A 19,769-nucleotide genomic window follows, 5' to 3' on the forward strand; every position below is an offset into this window, starting at 1 on the left:
TATATGTTTGAATAAGGTCACCCTCATTGCTCGAAACTTTAAGGAATACAGATAAAGTTGTCTAACCTGCCTTGAAAGAACAACCTTCTTATCCCAGTAATTTAAAATAACAAGATGCTGGAAGAACTCCCCTGGTCAAGCACCAACAGTGAAGAGAAATTTACAGTTAATATCTCAGGCCCATTTCCCTCCAAAGGTGCTTAGATGCTACCTGATCCACTAAGTTCCAACAGCAATTTTATTTTGCTCCAGATACCAGCATCTGCAGTCTCTGAATGCCCCAGGAATTTACTTTGTTAAACCTGCCTTCTAACTTTTTATGATTTATGCACTAAAACCTAGAACATTGTGACCTTATTTGAATTCTTTCTCCATTTAGTTTATTTCTTTTTGATTCCTCACATTGCCCCACATTAAGCTTCATTTAACAGGTTTTTTTGCCCAATTGCTCAGTCATATATATCCCTTTACAGAATCAAACATCCTCATGACCGCCTGTCCTTCCACATCATTGCTGAACTTGAAAACCTTACATTTCAAGTGTTGTGGTCACAACTGAAAGTAGGATATACCTCGGGATGAAGACCCAGTTCCTGGATTTCTTTTTGGGAAGTTTTCCCACCAAGAACAGGTGAGGGTACAGATAGATTAACCAAATGACCATTGATGAGGAAAATTGAGTATTCTCTGTGAGTATGTGAAATTTTTGCAGGGTAAATAAAAAAGAACATCATCTAAATAGTGAGAAATTACAGAACTCTGAGATGTAGAAAGGTCTTTTAGAACAGAAGTAAGGAGGAATTTTTTTTAGCCAAAGAGTGCTGAATCTCTGGAATGCTCTGCCACAGACTTCACTGGAGGTCAAGTCCATGGGTATATTCGAAGCGGAGGTTGATAATTTCCTGATTGATCAGGGCAACAAGGGATGTGGTGAGAGGACAGGTGTATGGGATTGAATGGGATCTGGGATCAGCCATGATGAAATGGCGGAGCAGACTCAATGGGCTGAATGGCCTAATTCTGCTCCTACACCTTATGGTCTTATGGTCCAGGTGTCCTAGTAAGTGATTCACAAAAGTCTGGTATGCAGATATAGCAAACATTAAATGTTTTTATTTATCAGAGAGGAACTGAACATATGAGTGGCTAAGTTATGCTACAATTATATAGAGCACTGGTGATACCATATATGATATCAAGTGTACAGTGTTGAGCTCCCTAATTGAGGAAGGGTGACAATATGTTAGAAGCAGTTCATAAAGATTTATTAGATCAATACTTTGCACGGGCTGATTGTCTTGTGAAGCAAGGTTGAACACAGTAGACTTAAACCTGCTGGGATTTGGTAGATGTGAATTTATTGCGACCTAAGGTCTGAAAAGGTTTTGACAGGTGGGGGTCTTGCTGAGGATTTTCCGTTTTGTAGGAGAATTTATAACTAGATGCTACTGTTTTTAAAATAAGGAGTTGACCAGTTAATGTGAAAAGCTTTCTTGTAGAGGGGGAGTAAGGGTTTCTGATACTGAACCTTTGAATATTATTTAGGGAGTGGTAGATACTTGATAAAGCAGGATGTTAAAGATTAGCATGGCCAGACAGAAATGCAGAATTGAAACTGCAATCCTTTCAGTCTAGAATCATATTAAAACAGATTGGCATGAACTGCATGGGCCAAAGGGCATGTTTCTGTGCTGCGGTGTTCAGTGGCTCTATGGTGAAGCAGGCCGGCACGGACAAGTGACCTACTCCGGAGTGCGTAATTTGTATGTGTCAGTACATTCGGTGTGGGCAGAATTAGTTGTCTCAGAATGGAGGCAGGTAGATCTTAGGTGCCAGATGGAATACATATCACTTGCTGGTGTGTGGATCAATCTCCCAAAATGTGAACATAGCGTGGTAAATGTATGCTCATTCACTTTAGAGGAAGAAATGAAAGCATAGAGTATTTTCTAAATGGAGAGAAAATTCAAAAATTCGAGGTGCAAGGGGATTTGGAAGTCCTCTTGTAGGATTTCCTGAAGGTTAATTTGCAGGTTGAGTCACTGGTGAGGAAGGCAAATGCAATGTTAGCATTTATTTTGAGAGAATTAGGATATACAGTAAATGCAACGAGCAATGTTAAGGCTTTGTAAGGCACTGGTGAGGCCTCATTTGAAGTATTGCGAGCAGCTTTGGGCCCATTATCTGAGAAACGATGTACTTACGTTGAAGAAGGTTTAAAGGAGGTTCACAAAAATTGTCAGGCTTATTACACGAGGAGCATTTGATGGCTCTTGGTATTAGTGGAGTTCAGAAGAATGAGGGGGGATCTCATTGAAACTTATCAAATGTTGAAAAGCCTCAGTAGAATAGATTTGGAGAGGATGTCTCCTATGGTGGGGTAGTCCAAGAACCTAGAACACAGCCTCAGAATAGAGGGACTTCCATTTAGCATGGAGAAGAGGAGGAATTTATTGAGTGATGAATCTGTGGAATTCCTTGCCACAGATGGCAGTGGAGGCCAAGTCACTCATTATATTTAAGGCAGAGGTTGATAGATTCTTGTTTGGTCAGGATATGGGGAAAATGCAGAAAATTGGGCTGAGAGGGAAAATGGATCAGCCATGATGAAATGGCTGAGCAGACTCGATGGGCCAAATGGCCCAATTTCTGTGCCTATATCTTATTATGGTCTTATTTAGTACACCCAGTACAGCAGGAAGGAAACCCATTACTTCCCTTGTGGCATTAAGGTAATGCCATATCAGATAAGAGTTTGCCTCAGGGCAGTGAAATAACTATCGGCTTTGCTTTTGATATCTCCATCATAGGAATGGAAGTATGCCTGATTTTGGACCTAAAGGTTAACACTAGAAAATAATCAAAAAGTGCTGCTTACAAAGGTTGGTATTTTGTGGTCTCTTTACCATCTGATATTTACTCTTCCAGGTGATCTGTTTAAGCTCTGCGCTAATTATGGGGACGGACATATTTTAAAACATAAATTGGCTTAAAACTTTTTATTTTACTGTGTAGCAGGTAAGTGCATTTTCAAAGAAGGTTTATGTTGAAACATCCATACATTCTGTTGGACCCCATATATTAAAGCATAATTATCTTTTCTGCCTTTTTGGTCCTTGCCGATTTTTAAAACATACTTGTGTGCCACGCAGTATTTTCTCCTTAACACCGTTAACTGGATGTGCAATGTACTGGAAAGAGGTGTGTGCTGCTGCTGAAGGTAGGGTTTCCTCTTTAAGGAGAGCAGCCTGACGCTGTGCGGATAGAGGGAGTCAGATGGCTATGGGCTGCGCCAGGAGCTGTCCAAACCGTAGGACCTGATAGCACGTTCTACAACGGGAGAGCGCGAAAGAAAAACAGACACGAAAATCACTTGAATTGCGACAAGGAAAAGGCAACTGCAAAATATACATTACATGTATATATAAAGAGTTTCATAATGAAAGTGCAACAAGATTTTCTCCCAGTCCGGAAGCTGGTCGCGACACGAGGTTATTTTCTTCTATAAGAAAACATTGAAGTGATTGCAGTTTAATCTCTCAAAACGTGAAGACAGCATGGCAAGTGAGTACCGACATACCTGAACACTCTTAGCCCTCTCAATGCAGACAGACAAAAAAAGATGAGGCAGAAATTCTTCAGCTAGTGCACCGTGCCTGCAGAACAGCAACACGTATTTCATTAAATCGCTTGGGTGTGTTTTATCGCTGTATTATTTGCTGATTCTTTATGTAATACATAAAACTACTTGTGCGTGTTAGATTAAACACACTGTGGAGATTTGTCAGCATAACTGTCTTTCAGGTTAAGTAACGTTCGAAACATTTGCATGAGGGGAAGCTGACTTGCTTTTTCGGTTTCCTGTGACATGCGGTTTGGTTTTATCAATTGCAAGAGGGCATTTAAAGAAGAATTCTCATTGAACGTGGTCTCAAATCCCACGCCGCTTCCCAGGCCCGTGATGCTGTGGTTAGTACTGCAGAGGATGTGCCTTTTGCAGGCTGGCATGAAGGTAGGGTGGGGCAACTCCTTCCACTCACATCTTCTCTCATAAATAGCTGGAAATGCTTTGACATCCTGTTACTGATGTTACATGTAACCTCTTCCGAGAGCATTCTCTCTTTGTAGTCACTCGCACGCTTTATTTATCAGTTCTCAATGTCAATCGCTCAGCGCTAGTTGGAGCATCTTTACCCACAGAAGTTTTTTTTCAAATTAATGGTTTTGCTGATTACAACACGAAATCGTTGGTTTACATTTCAAACAAAAAAAAGGCTATTGGTTTCAACAGTTGGCGTCAGTATTGTGATTAAAATTCTGTTTATGAAACTTAAAAAAAATAGCGCTGTTTACTCCCATTGTCGTATCCTCACGCTTTCAACAAATTTCATTTAATTTACAAGGTTTGTATCTGCATAATTAGTTAAGGAATGTGAAGAGATAAATCGCTGTGCCTGGAAAAGAAAAAAAAAAGCATTAGAAATGGCTGTGCATCTTATAATCATGTTATATTTTTGTGGTTAGCTTAAACATAGGTTTCATTGCACTATATGTTAAATATGGCACATAGTTACCAAAAATCTTAAATCATGTATTGATCCAAATTAAGATAAAACTTATAAACGTATAAGAAATAATCTCGCGAGTTCAAAGACCTGTACCTTTATTATTAACTCCAGTGTAAGTAAATTTTGTTTTGGTTATATTGCATATGAAAAAAAAAATAATTTATTTTAGTAAGATGAGTTGCAGTGTTCACTGCTGATAATATTATTGGATAAGAATTAATTGGATTCCATCCTACTTATGGGAAAATTACGGAGCACGAAAGCTTTTTGGATGGATACCAATATTGTCAGATTAACAAGTTTAAAAAGAGTGAGTTTAATACTAGACATAAATCACTGTTATATCTAAATAAAAATCTATATTTTATTCCAACATGTTGTGCAGTAGGGAAGTATTCTCAGGAGAGTAAAGTAATCTGCTATGAATATGCTGGGATACTTGCTTGCACCATTGATAACAGGCATCATATATGTTTTGAAGAAATATTAGGGTAGGGAAATTATCATCCATATTGTTTTCATTTGATCCAGAATGAAGAAGAATTTGAAAAGAATTTAAGTCCAAAAATTGCCATCTATTCAGTTTTATTTAGAACTGTATTTCTTTACCTCAGTACAACTTTAGCCTATTATTTCCATTTTGTATATTAAATGGTTTTAATGATCTGATGTTTAAATAATTAATGGGCTTCAGTTACTGTAGTTGCCATCAGTGCTGTTCAGCTCACTTCAAGGCACTTTAATGCTCCATGCTGTCTTTGGAAATAGGACATATGTTATTCAGAGCCACCTTTTTTTCTGCAAAAGTATAAGTAGTTGGAAATCTGAGAACTTACTATGAAGAAAAGTTTCCTTTCAATCATATTGAGCTAAATGCATTTATTGCTACCAATGAACTTAATGAAGATCTATTTTGTGACGTAGCCATGATATAGCAAAGTAAGTCCTTTGGCCCATTAAGTCTGTGCTAATCTCCAAGCACTCACCTATACTGCTCTGACTTGTGTTCTCCTCATAATCCTATCAATTATCCTGGGATTATACTCTTCAAGCCCACTCTTTGGGCAATTTGCTGTGGGTCCTCAGAATGTGGGAAGAAACCTTAGGATCCAGAGGAAATCCCTTCACTGGAAATTATGCAATGTTTTGTCAATTTTAATATTTTAAAAATTGAACTGTGCACCTATTATGTGCAAATAAACTGCAGAAAGAAAGAATGGTCATTTGCAGAGCCTGTCATAAAAAATATTTGTGATATTTTATGTAAGGCATATTGTTGCTTTGTTTTCATAATTTTTGTTAGTCCGATTGTGTTTAAAATTTCAACACATACAAAATGGAATTAAGAATGGGTTTTGTGGATAAAATGTGTCCGATAAGAACATTGTTTCATTGGGAAAGAGAATGAGTCACACACGTGAAGTGGATTATATTATTAATTTGCTTATCTCAGTGAACAGTTGTCCAGCTTTAAATATTTATTATACTGCCTAGTAGGAAGAAGATGTGATGTTTGTGCATTTCCCATGTTTTTTTTTAAAGTATGATGTGTAAAATGTCTTTGCTAGCAACAAGTAGAGGAGCGCAGAGAGAGATCAAATGTAATATGGTCATTATATTTGTGCGTCACACAATTAGCACTGTACATCTTCCCAAATCTTATTGACAGCTACTACGTATTTCCTATGCATCCTAGTGATTGCCTCACATGTTACTTGTGTTGCAACTCAAAAATACCTGTTTCAATTAAATATTAAATTAAATTAAACCTATCAAGCAAGCTCTTGAAGCAGCACAATCTGTTTAAGTAGCTCTTGGAATAAATACCAGCAAGGCTCTGTTTGTACCATAATTTGTTATCTCAGTATTGCATTTCCCCCAAAAGGATGTGAAAAAACAGACAGATCATTCAGCAAGCATGACTGTTTCTATCCACAGTGCAGCTAGTTGAAAAGTTGTTTGATAATACAGCTGGGTGCATCCATTTGATAAAGAAGTTGTGATACTTTTAGAATTATACACTCCTGAAAAGTTTATGAAATGGCCATTGCGTGTATATTTGCCTTTTCACTGGTTAGATTTTTTCTTAGTTAAAATGAAGTGCACAATGGAAGTTTGCACAAGAATATTACCTGACTCATTTTGACTTGTGTAAGATAAATATTGAGAGTGGACAATGTATTTGAATCATAATTCTGCATCTTTAAAAATAAATGAAGTAAAATTTCTTAGAAGCATCAAGTAATGGGTAGTTTGGTCCTTCAAGCCTCACTTGCCATTAAATACATGGCTGATTCCTTATCTCAACCAGTAGAGTATTTGCACTCTCTTTAGGAGCCTATTGCACCCAGAAATGTATCTAACTTCAAAAAGTATTTAACCGCATAGTTTCTACTGCTATCTGTGCAGAATGTTCCTCAGGTCATCTCTTTTGAACTGTGGAATTTCCCTTTACCTCAAGCCTAGGCTTTCTGCCCCAAGAATGTTATCTTTCTCTACATTCCAGCCATGGGATCTCCCTTCTCTTTGTCCACTTTGTAGCACTGTGAGAATGCTTCAAGGTTCAGTGGATCACTTCTCATTATTTTAGACTGAGCTAAATTAGCATTACCACTCTCCATGAAGCATTCCCATCATTCCAGTAAAGTTAAGTATCCTTTCTTGGATAAGGGAATCAAACTGCAATGCAGAGGCCCTGTCTAATTGTATTTCCTTGAGCTAAGATCTCAAGTTATACAAAACTATCAATGCATTCAAAAAGGGATGCCAATTCTATTTTAGTCATTTATCTAAAACAGTAGCATGGTAGCTTGGTGATTAAGTTGTTGGTTTAACAGGTGGGATATTGAACATTGATGCAGAGACATGCATTCAAATCCTACTAAAGTGTGCTAGGAAGTAAAATTCAAATAATTAAATAGATCTGTAATATAAAAACCTGACCTCTGTAAAGGTCTACAGGAAATGTCTTGCATGGAAGTACTATACCATTTTTGGCTCCAGTCCCACCAACCAACATTCTTAATTGCCTCCTGAGCTCAGGAGCATTAGCAAAGAACAATAAATGGTAACGTGTATACGCACACACACAAACACCTCCAACCCCAAGACAAGCTGCCTCCAGGCCTCCTGCCCTTGACCAGATAGTGAGACTTGTAACCTTGGGCTCCAACTTCTGACCACCTCTAAACTTGCTGATTGCAGATTTGAACTTTGGGACTAGACCTCAGGACTCACTGATCACAAGTTTAACTTCGGGCCTTGACTTTTAGACTTGGATAAACCTCAAACCCTGAAGACCTGGGTGATTTGGGAGGTGGGGCAGTGGCCCTTGTGACTCCTAGCTGTACCCAAAACTTACTGCTTGTATAAACCACTGACCTGGAATCTGGACTCGCTGTAGATTGTTAGTCTCCTCAACACCTGGTGACTCAACCTCTAGTATCAATGAAGTTCAACAAACAGTGCACCAACCTGGCCTCTTGTTGCCCCCTATCCCTGTCCCAAAACCGAAACCACCCCCCCCCCGAACTGCCCCCCCCCCGAACTGCCGTAAACCATCCCTACAAATGAAAAAACAACTAACTGAGCCATGACATCGATGGACATCACAGCTCTGCATCATCTTGACCCAACCTGTATATGAATAGCATTAAAATTATAGAACTGTTGGCGTGTGCGATGGATAATAGCAAAAGTGTCATATGCACACAAAGCTGCTGCATTTGCTACCTGCTCATAATACAAAGACTATTTGTATATGCTGATACACTCTGGATATTTTGAATAAGATAGCCATTGGTGGTAATATTTGAGAGGGAACATTACACTTGTTTTTAACAATCACTTATCCCTCAAGGCATGAAGATTTATCATCTCTGGTGAAGAGTAGATTAATGTTGTGCTGAGCTTAGTTTTGCGCCCCTTCTCCCTGAGATTTTTAAGTTAAGAGGAACCCCTTTCATGACTATGTCATCTCTTGGCCAAAACAATGGCTACAGCAGCCTTTCTGTCTTCTCAAATTGTGGCATCTTTCTCTGCTATTACATTTTATTCTTAAAAAGTTCATTTTGAACATGTCTAGATGCAACACATTCTCCTTGTGCTTTTTGATTCCTCAGTACTCTCCTGCTTAAGTAATCAGTATTATTGGTTTATTATTGTCGTATCTGCAGATATGAAGCACCAACAGAGTTACACTGTGTTATTTTTAACTTCTGTCGTAAAATGCACCTAATTATTTGTTAATTCATTTATGGTAATATTACATTGTCTTGTGTCTGTGAGTTATATGTACTGTGTTGTACACCTTGGTTCAGAGCACATTTTGTTTGGCGGTATAACTCTGTACAGTTGAATGACAATAAACTGAACTTGAACTTGTGTATTGCAATGCAGTTAAATAGTCTTTTGTGTGTCATCCCTATAGAATATGTAACATAGAAGTATATTGTGCCATATATAATTTTCTCCAAATAATCAAGCTCTTTTAAAAAAGACTCAGAAAATTTTGATAAAGTTCACCTCAGAATTTTCACCTTCTGTGAACTGTTGTCTCAGAGCTGCTTTACTATGTACATTTAGCAGCTATAAAAAAAAACAATGTTTGAGCATGAATGATGTGGATGCTTTATAGCAATAGTTAATCTGACTCTCCCAAGTGACGTGAAGCATTTTGTTTTTACATTGTTTTAGATTGTTGTGGTGATAATAATATCAGTAGATAGGTTTGTTGTAGATAAATGAATATATTCAGTCCACATTAGACTTGGAAATAAAGCTCACTGTTTAATTAGTGTTCAATGCATTGAACTTCTGAGAGAATTGTTGAAGGACAAGAAGGAAAATGGCAACTTGAAAGAGGAAATTCCCAGAGGTGAATCCTGCAGTTGCTATTCTTTCACTGCATCTACTTTATGAGGACCCATATTCCCCTGCGTGCCCTTTGCTGTAATCTTAACATTCTCATGTTCAAAGGCCTCCTCCTTAACGAGGGATTTTCATTTCTCTGTGGTATGCTAAGGTGGTAAACCTTACAGAGGCTATTAATTTCTGGCATAATCTACAGATGTTTGACATTGTTAAACTTGAACAGTTATGTACAATTGGTTAGATTTAACGTGGAAGTAGCCTCCTTTCAAACTATCATTAGGACTTCAGTCCAGAAATGTTTTGATTCGAAGACCTACAATTCTGTTGGAAGTACAGATGTTTAGATCTGAAATCCCAGTTTACACAGAGTAGCATGTTTCAGTTTTACATTACTAACAGCTGCAATAATCAAAGTGTAAATGCTTCTAGACCTATACAGGTGTCAGTAAATCTGTGTGATTAATCTGAATAATAGGATTGCCCAATGTATGGTCTTTAAGAATCCCCTATTATGTGCCCTTAATTCTGAATGGAAACACAGTGCAAACCTGAAGTTTACAGTGATTTGTCAAGGGAAGAGAGGGGAAAGTATATGCCATTACTGTAGGAAAATCTCATTTTGAGCATGTTTGATTTCATGCCCTTCTCCTGACTTACAGTGAGACTGCCAAAGTTTAGTCCAAAAATGCTCTGCCTCCGATAGGAAAAAAGCATGCATGCGTGTATTTTCCAAAGAGATCAGAATTAGTAGGAAGATTCAAGATTGTTTAATGTAATTTTCTGTACACAAGTGTAAAAGAGAATGAAATAATTGTTACTCTGGATCTGATGCACCACAAAAAAAGACAAAGAATAAAGAACGATAATTTTAAAACTCAATAAATACAAATACATATTTAGACTATATACATAAATTGTATTCCATAAAGTGATGTTGGGCACAGGAGTGTCTATATGGGTAACTGACAGCAAATAATAAAATAGCGGTGGTGGGTGTGTAGAGCGATGTGTTAGTGGGAGGAGGTGTTGATCAGTCTTACTGCTTGGGGCAAGTTACTGTTTTTGACTGGTGTAATGGTATGGGTGCTAATTAGCTTCCTCCCTGATGAGATGACAAACAGTTCATGGGCAGGGTAGGTGAGATCCTTCGTGATGATGTTGGCCCGTTTCCTGCACCTTTTGAATATATGACCTTGATAGTGGGTAGGCTGATGCCAGTGATGTGTTGGACAATTTTGTCTACCTATTAAAGTTTCCCTGTCCATCGCAATGTAGCTTCCATATGAAGTGGACTTGCAGCTTGTTAGAATGCTCTCTCCTGTGCATCTGTAAAATGACGTGAGTATGGAGGTGTAATGTCCAGCTCTCTTCAGCCTCCTCAGAAAGTAGAGGCATTGCTAAACTTCCCTGACTGTGTAGGATTTGTTCTGGGTCTGTGAGAGGTTGTGTAAGATGTACCCTCCTAGGAGTTTGAAACTGCTTGTAGTCTCCACTGCTGTGCCGCTGATATAAAGGGGGATGTGACTGGTGCAAGTTCTCCTGAAGTCAATAACACTCTCCTTTGCCTTGTAGTCATTGATGATGAGGTTATTTACCTGGCACCAGATCTTGAGTTCTCCCATCTGCTTTCTGTAAGCAGTCTCGTCATTGTTGGTGATGAGCCCCACCGCTATCATGTCATCATCGAATAATTGTCTATCAAGTTGGAGTCCTAATCCAATCACGTGAAAGTTGCTTTACATAAACATGTAACATTGACAAATGTGAAGTCATTTGTGAAGTTGAACACTTGACTTGTGGGTAACTCATTAAATCAAGGAAAAATGAGAAATCATTTCTTCTTCTACAGTATGTTAGATTCATAGAGCTATGAGCTGTTCCTGTCTGATGTTACCTAAGAGATGCTTGCAGTTAGCACAGGAGACCATTTAGTCCATTGTGTTTGTATCTGCTTGCATCAGTCGATCTCATTCCTTTGCATAGTCCTGGAATTTATCTCTCAAGTATCTAACTGGTTCTCATTTGAAAGCAATGATTCAATCTGCTTCTGCCACCCATTCAGACAGTGATTTCCAAATAATGATTATTCACGATGTGAAAAAGGTTTTCTTTCTCAACAACAGAATAGTGTACCCTGCATTACAGATGGTTTGTGTTCCTCAAACTGTCTGTATAATGGCTTACTCTCAACAGTAATGTCCTTGTGGGTGTGCCCTCAACAATTCTGATTAGATTGTAGACAGAAGAGTAAGTGGTTAATTTACTTAACTAGAAATGGGTTGTTAGAAAATATCATTATACAGATTTCAATAGAAGAGATTGTTTTGCCAGTTTCCAAAGCAATCCTTTAACTAACATTCTGTTGTGAACGGGCAGCCTGTGATCATTGTCCTTAGGGGAAACTAATTCTGTTCTGTAGATAAAATTTATTTATTTATTTATTTCCACATCTGTAACAGTTTTTATTCCATGACTCCAAGTATTTAACCTGTAAATTCCATAAGAGCTGTCTTCTGTAACCCAAACCATCATTATGCTGGGGTATAATATATGCAGAAAAGTTCATCGGGCCAGGCAGTATCTGTGGAAAGAGAAACAGAGTTAATGTCACAGGTCTTGAGCCCTTGTTGGAGTTTTGACAAGATATTATCTGTGGGACGAGAAACTACCTGAGTTACTGGTGGATTTGGTTTTATTTCAGATTTGTAGCATCTGCAGCTTTTGATTTTTTTGCTTTGTTTTAGTTTACTCTCTAGTTGTTTATTAAATCTGTTATAGTTGAGCTTTGCCTAAATTGAAACCAGATGGATTTCACAGAACACTCTGACTGCAGGGTAAAGATGAAAAAGGGCAGCAGGAAAAAAGCCATCTAAGTTACTTGAGCTGTAAACTGATGTGCTTAAGACAGTAAGACATAGGAGCCGAATTAGTCCATTTGGCCCATCGAGTCTGCTCCGCTATTCCATCATGCAGATTTGTTATGCTTCTCAAACCCATTCTCCTGCCTTCTCCCCGTAATCTTTGATGTCTTAATAATGAAGAACCTATCAACCTCTGCTTTAATGACTTTGCCTTCACAGCCAAGTCATGTCCTGTAACCTACATGTAGCTGCTACTCAACCCAACCAACACTGCTGTTAGAAACTAAGCACGAGGTGGTGGGGGAGGTTAATCATGTACGACGCACCTTCCATTCAAATCCAATAATAAGGCTTCAAAGTCAAAGAAATAAACTTGATCCTTTATTAAGCAACTAGTAAAATAAGCAATCATGAAGCAATAAAGCTAATGTAACTAAAACTCGTGATTATAACAAAATAAACAGTCGTAGTGTAATAAAAGAACTTAAGCTTTCGTCAACAAGTTAACTTGCGTGTTTTTAAGTGTACTTAAGTGAATTTAAATGTAATTAAGAGGTGAACAAAAAGGATATCATTCCCGACTGTCTCTAACTCTTACTGACACTAACCAAATTCTAACTGAACTAAAGATGAAAGCATGAATACATAATTAAAAACAGTCACATGACTAACTAGCATAATAAACCTCACAAACATGCAACACAAGATACAATGCAAATAGAAAGCAGATACATGGCTCCTCCACAGCAGGAAGCTCTTGTTATGGTACAGGTGGAGAAGGCGTAGCCCTGACCCACTATAGATAACAGTGTATTAATGAAGCCTCTACGTCAGGCAGCACAAGTAGGTGCAGTAATTGATCATGTGTCTGCCACTGGCTGTGGTTGCAGCTTGTGCTCACAGCTCTTAGCCAGGAACAGCACAATATTTCTTCTTCTGGTGCACAAATCTGCTTTAGTCTCAGATTAGCTGTGAGATTTCCAGCGCTAGTTAACCCCAGTTCTAATGAAGGATCAGCTTGAAATCTTCACTCTTCCACAGATGTTGCCACAATCTTTCAGTATTTCCTGCATTTTCTTATTTTTCAGATTTCCTGCCTTTTGGAATTCCATTTTTATTATCCTTTGAAGCACCTGATGGGGTGCATATGTGCTCCGTGTGTTTCTGCACATGCATCCTTTGATGTATGCTTTGTCTTCTACTTTCTATATCAATGTAACAGCTTATCCAGACCTGTGTATTTTCTGGCATAACTGAAAAAGATTCAGTGGGGTGGTACATTATATGACCACCAGGCAGCTAAGGGAAGCTTCATCATTAACGTTAAATCCTCCTGTCCGAGTATAAACTGGCCTTGCACAATGCATAGCTAAAGTCCTGTCAGGAGCAAGGCATCAGTGCGGCCTGAATCTAATTGTCTAACCTGATCATCTGAACAGGACATACTGTAGTGAATAGGAATCCAAAGGCAAGAATCAGAATGTGCCAGCCTGCATTTGGTAAATTCTGAGCTGCCAACTGTTGTTTTCCTATAAAAGATTGCCATATGCCATTACTGCCATACATCATTTACCCTTGCATTAAGTTTTTGGAGTACGGAACAATTAGATGTTTATTGTAATACTTCCATGTTAAATAGTTGATCTGATAGAACTCAACTAAAGGTACCACAATTAACATCAACATTGAAGCTCCCAGTGCATAATTTTTGATTATGTATATAAGACAAATGTGACAGCTGGATGTCATCACTTTGTGTCTATTTCTATTAATAAGATTGGTGCTAACAACTTATTGTGTAAATTCTTGATTATCTGTGTTATGTACTTCATAAGCATACATCGGTCTTCTGTAGCACGTGTCTGACTTTGTCTTTATAACAAAGTACATTAAAATAAGTGGAGATACATATAATATATTAAATATTCCTCTGATTATCCTACTCAAAGTTTATAGTTTAAATGAGCAGTTGAAAAATACTAGCATTAATTCTACAGATCCAAAGGGAATTGTGGGGGGGGGAGGGGGAGAGCAAACACTAGTTCTGCAGTTCATATGGATTAACACATGTACATATACTAGGCTTCTGAATTTAATAATATTGTATATATAGGAAGTTGGATATCCCTAACCCACGAATGGCCCGAATCACTGATCGTTTGTATAGACACTTAGTTGGCATGGCAGAAGCTTCTTTTTCTGTGCTGTCTGACTGTCAGTAACATGGGTGCAATCAGTGACATGCGGCATGATGGAGAAGCTTACAACCCTGGACAAGCCACTTGCAATGGAAAATGAGATGTATTCCCTTTTGTACATTATGTTCTGATGGAAGAAAGCACTTTGGTGTGACTTGTTTCTAAATATTGATCTCATTAAGGAGGGAAAAGTGGCTGTACGTTTGATCAACTCTTTACCAACCTTGGGTGCTTTGTGGATTTCATACCTATTGGTATTTTTGAAAATTTTACTTAGCTGCCACAGTGTTTAACAGTTTTAATAGCTGTTAATGGAGACCAGCGTTAATATATTATATCTGAAATAAATCAGTTTATCGTATTTTAATATACTTTAGCCTGTACATTTACTGGAAGAAGAATATAATTATGCATGTAGTGTTGATAGATTTCACACCTTTACTATATTGTAGAAAAGTTGCCATTTTGTCAAAACAAAGCAGTTGTTAATGGCAAGAAGAGTTTGACATACAATGGGCTGTGAAATCCTAATTTGGGTAGAAATTACTGCCTTTGATTTTATTTCATTAGGCCTTAGTATGTTTGTACCAAATCTCTTTCTGCAATTTCGATAGTAGCATTAACATAATTAAAACAGAGCAATCGCCCAGTTAAAATTGCAGAGGAAGAAGTTTAATAGAAACTGATTAAGTGTTCACACAGTGACAGTTCAAATCTGTACTATTCTTCAAAGTGGTATTCCACATAATGGCAATAAAATATTTAAATCAAATGGAATGAACTGAACCAATGTGGGTAGAATGGAGTCGCGGTTATTGATGCATCATTCGCATTAACAATCAACACAACCTAGGGAAGTGCTGAAGGCCGTAGATTCCATTACCAAGATAGCATGGCCACAGTGTTCAGCAGAATAACATGAGCAACAACTGCAGAACAAAACAAAACAACAACAGCCCTTTTCTCGTCCGCCCACCCATTCATGCACGTAGACTGGTGTCCAGTCCCAGGACAGGCTGCATCCAGGCCTTCAACCTCTAGTCCTCTTCCTTGGACTTTGAGACTTGCAGACTTACCACTTCTGACCTCTGGACAGGCCGTCCCAGGGGTTTTCACCTTTGTGCTGTGATCTCTGGACTCACTGACTTCAGCTTTTGATCTTCAGGCTTTGACCTCCGTACTTAGTGATATCTAGATTTTTACCTCCGGCTTTGAGCTCTAGACTTCGCGTACCCCTGGGTAGACTCCAGGACTCATTGTTCACGAGACTTCGACCTCTGACCCCGGGACGCTGACTGGTGGGAGGGGGAGGTGTTGTCACTGGTCCTCTTGCATGCAAGTATCTTAAATCCTAGGACTCGTTGAACTGGGGTGTCATCAGCAGAATGTCCTCAGTGCACACTGACCTTTGTCCTGAATGAAAGGGATCACTGCTATTCATTTTCATTACCTGCTGACCTATATTTGCATCCTTAGGGATTGCTAACGTTTCATTGCAGGGTACCCCAATCCGGACTCTGATCTCCTACTCCTGTCCATGAGTCCTCATTACTGTCCCTATAACTCCTCCTCATCCATGTCGGTAAACAATAACCTGACTACTAACTCCGTGTGGTGTCGCAAAACCATCCCTATGACCTGCATGATATTAAGCAATACTGTACCCTATTTTATTTCATAGTCATAGAAAAGTACAGCACAGAAACGGGCTCTTTGGCCCATCTATGTCCATGCAGAACCATTTAAACTGCAAAGTCCCATTGACCTGCACCATAGCCCTCCATACCCCTGTCATCCATGTACCTATCCAAACTTCTCGCCATACCCCTGCCATCTATGTACGTATCCAAATCTCTCTTAAATATTGAAACAGAGCTCGCAAGCACCGCTTGTGCTGGCAGCTTGTTTCACGCTCTCAGAATCCCATGATTGAAGATTTCTGTTATGTTCCCTTTTACCCCCTAACCATGACCTCTAGTTGCAGTCCCATCCAACCTCAGCAGAAAAAGCCTACTTGCATTGGCTCTAGCTATACCCCTCATAGTTTTGTATAGCTCTATCAAATTTCCCCTCAGTGTTCTACATTCAAAGGAATACAGTTGTAATGTATTCACTGTTTCCATATAATTCAGGTCCCTCAGTCCCGGCAAAACCCTTGTAAATTTTCTTTGTTCTCTTTCAACCTTATTTACCTCTTGTCTGTAGGTAGGTGACCAAAACTGTACATAGCATTCCAAATTAGGCCTCACAAATTCAACATAACATTGTAGGATACAATTTATTGTAAAAATTCATTGACAAACTTTCAGAACAAATGGCATCACAAAGAACTAGAAGGGAATAAAATAAATATTCAAGGCCTAAAAAGCTTTTAAAAGAGCAAAGTTTTGATATTGTTAAATGTACTTTCAGGAAGAGAGATCAGGACCATTAAGAATTTATGGCATAGCCCATCAATGCTATATTATATAACTTATTGTTCATCATACTGCTGTTTATAATTTAGCTTGGGCTAATATTTATCCTTTTTTGTTACTGATCTTTTATTTAATAATCTGAATTTTTGATTATTAATGATAGATCTTTCAATTAATATTAGCAAAGGCTTGGAAATATTACACAGCTAGTGTAAAAACAAATTTTGCAATAAATGTAACAATTTATAACATAAGGAACTGAGACAGGATTAAGCTATTTTATCTTTCATTCCTGTGCTGCCCTTGAGGAAGATCATTGCTGTTCTTCTATCTCGGTGCCAACTTCCTCCACTAACCTCAGATCCCTTAAGATATAGGGATATACTTAGTTCCATCTTTTGGTACTGGCTGTATTCATACCTTGTTTGGAAGCAAGAGGAACAGAAATGTGGAATAGAGCACATTTCCTGGCTTGATTATATTCTGCCAAAGTGGTTAAATGTCTTCCGTGAATACAGTAATGAAATAGTGTTAGTGAGCTTTTAAATTTCATGGATTATTTCTATGTAGTCAAAAAATGCACCACATTTGGTGTCTAAATGAAGCAAACAGAGAAAAATTATGCAGAGAAATAATGAAGGATTTTTTTTTAAAGCTGAATCTTAACAAACATATGGATACAGTTGAGTCACGATGGCCTTGGAAAATCTACTGGTTCTAATGCTTTGCCTTCTTCCCATTGCCATGGATACTTTAGTATTGTAGTTATATTTAGTGTTTATTTTTAAGTGTCACTGTTGAATCTCATTCTGTAGTTGTTGTAGTGCTTTCTAGATCATCTCAGTTCAATAAAACTATTAATCTTTCCTCTGCTTCTGCCAAATACTCCAGATTTACCTGTACTACCTCTGGTGGTTGACTCTATTGCCAGTGGAACTGCTTTCCCCTTGCTTGTACTATTAAAATGTTCTCAAGATTTTGAAGCTTTTGTTAAATCTGCCTTCCTGCTCAAAGGAGGAAAGGTATTCTAACCTTTTGCTGCAGTCCATAGACTGAATTCCCTTATGTGTGGCACTAGATCTTCTCTGCAAACTTTTAAAGATAAGTAATATTGCATGATTTGAGGATGATTCTGCTTAATCCTTAGTCATTTAACAACTTTTTTCAATGATAAAAATATCAAAACAACATGAAATAGTGAGAGCCTTTGGCTGTTATAGGTATTTGAAAATTTTATTTGATTGTGTTATACATTTTCTTTGTCTCCCAGGGCATGTTTTATTCTGGAAAAACATTCAGGTTTTTTTTTTCTTTGAAAAGCATACTTCAGATTTGAGATTTTTTTTTCCTTATTTGTGCTATAGGCAGATTCCTGTAATCTTTCATTAAACTTCTTGTTCTCCATTCAGATTTGATTAAGGAGCTTAAGGCAAAGGAACCCTTGGGAGACAATGATCATAATATGATGGAATTCACCCTGCGGTTTGAGAGGGACAGAGGTGAAATCAGGTGTATCAGTATTACAGTAGAGTAAAGGGAATTATAAAGGCATGAGAGAGGAACTGGTCAAAGCTGATTGAAAGGGGGCACTAGCAGGATGACAGCAGAGCAGTAATGGCTGGATTTTCTGGGGGCAATTCAGTAGGTGTTGGAGAGATGCATCCCAGAGATGAACAAGTATTCTAAAAGGAGGACAAGGCAACATCGGGTGACGAGGGAAGTCAGAGACAGCATAAAAGCCAAAGAGAGGGTATATAATAGAGCAAACATTAATGGGAAGTTAGAGGATTGGGAAGCTTTTAAAAACCAACAGAAGGCAAGAAAAAACATCATAAAGAAGGAAAAGATGGAATGGGTAGGTAAGATAGCCAATAATAAAGAGGATACTAAAATTTTCTTCAGATGTATAAACTGTAAAAGAGGCAAGAGTGGATATTGGACCACTCGAAAATGATGGGAGAGGAAAAAAAACCTTTTTGACAAATCTATTGCAATCCTTTGAGGAAATAGCAGGCAGGTTAGACAAAGGAGGGTCAGAGAATGTTGTTTATTTGGATTTTCAGAAGACCCTTGACAAGGTGCTGCACATGAGGCTGCTTAACAAAATTAGAGCCTATGGTTGATTGGCAGAAAGTAAAGTGTCGGAATAAAGGGGGCCTATTCTGTTTGACTGCCAGTCCATTTAAAATAGAGATTAGAAGGAATTTATTTAACCAGTGGGTGGTGAATCTGTGGAATTCATTGCCATGGACTGTTGTGGAAGCCAAGTCATTGAGCCTAATCAGGGCATCAAAGTTTACAGGAAGAAGGCAGGAGAATTGGTTGAGTGAGATAATAAATCAGCCATGATAGAATGGTGGAGCAGACATGATGGGCTGAATGGCCTAATTCTGCCCCTATGTCTTGTGGTCCATTCATTTTGCATGTGATTTTTAGGTGGATGTTCAATGGATCCATCAAAGACTTGTTCCATGATTGAGATTTATTAAGTTAGTAATGTATATTTTAAAGAAAATGAATGTGGTTTGTTTTTCAAACTACTCATGGGTACCTTTAATATGAAATGCAATTGTAAATTATATTATTGTGTAGTCATCATTACTGTATGCAATAGACAGTCCTATTTTATGTTAAATCGGGTTTATTAGTGTATTAAGTTTATGACTGCGGCAAAGGCTACGTTATCACATTTTTATTGAATGCATCATTTGCTTCAATACATAAGACCTAATGTTTCATAAACTGTTCAAGTTAATAGTGTCTTTGGCAATGGCTAGTAGCTTTCTATTCATTGATATTAAATTATTAATATTGTTGCGATATATAATTGAAGGATAGTTTTTGCCAGCTGAC

Source organism: Hypanus sabinus, chromosome 3 (genome assembly GCF_030144855.1).
Source record: "Hypanus sabinus isolate sHypSab1 chromosome 3, sHypSab1.hap1, whole genome shotgun sequence".
NCBI classification, from domain to species: Eukaryota; Metazoa; Chordata; class Chondrichthyes; order Myliobatiformes; family Dasyatidae; genus Hypanus; species Hypanus sabinus.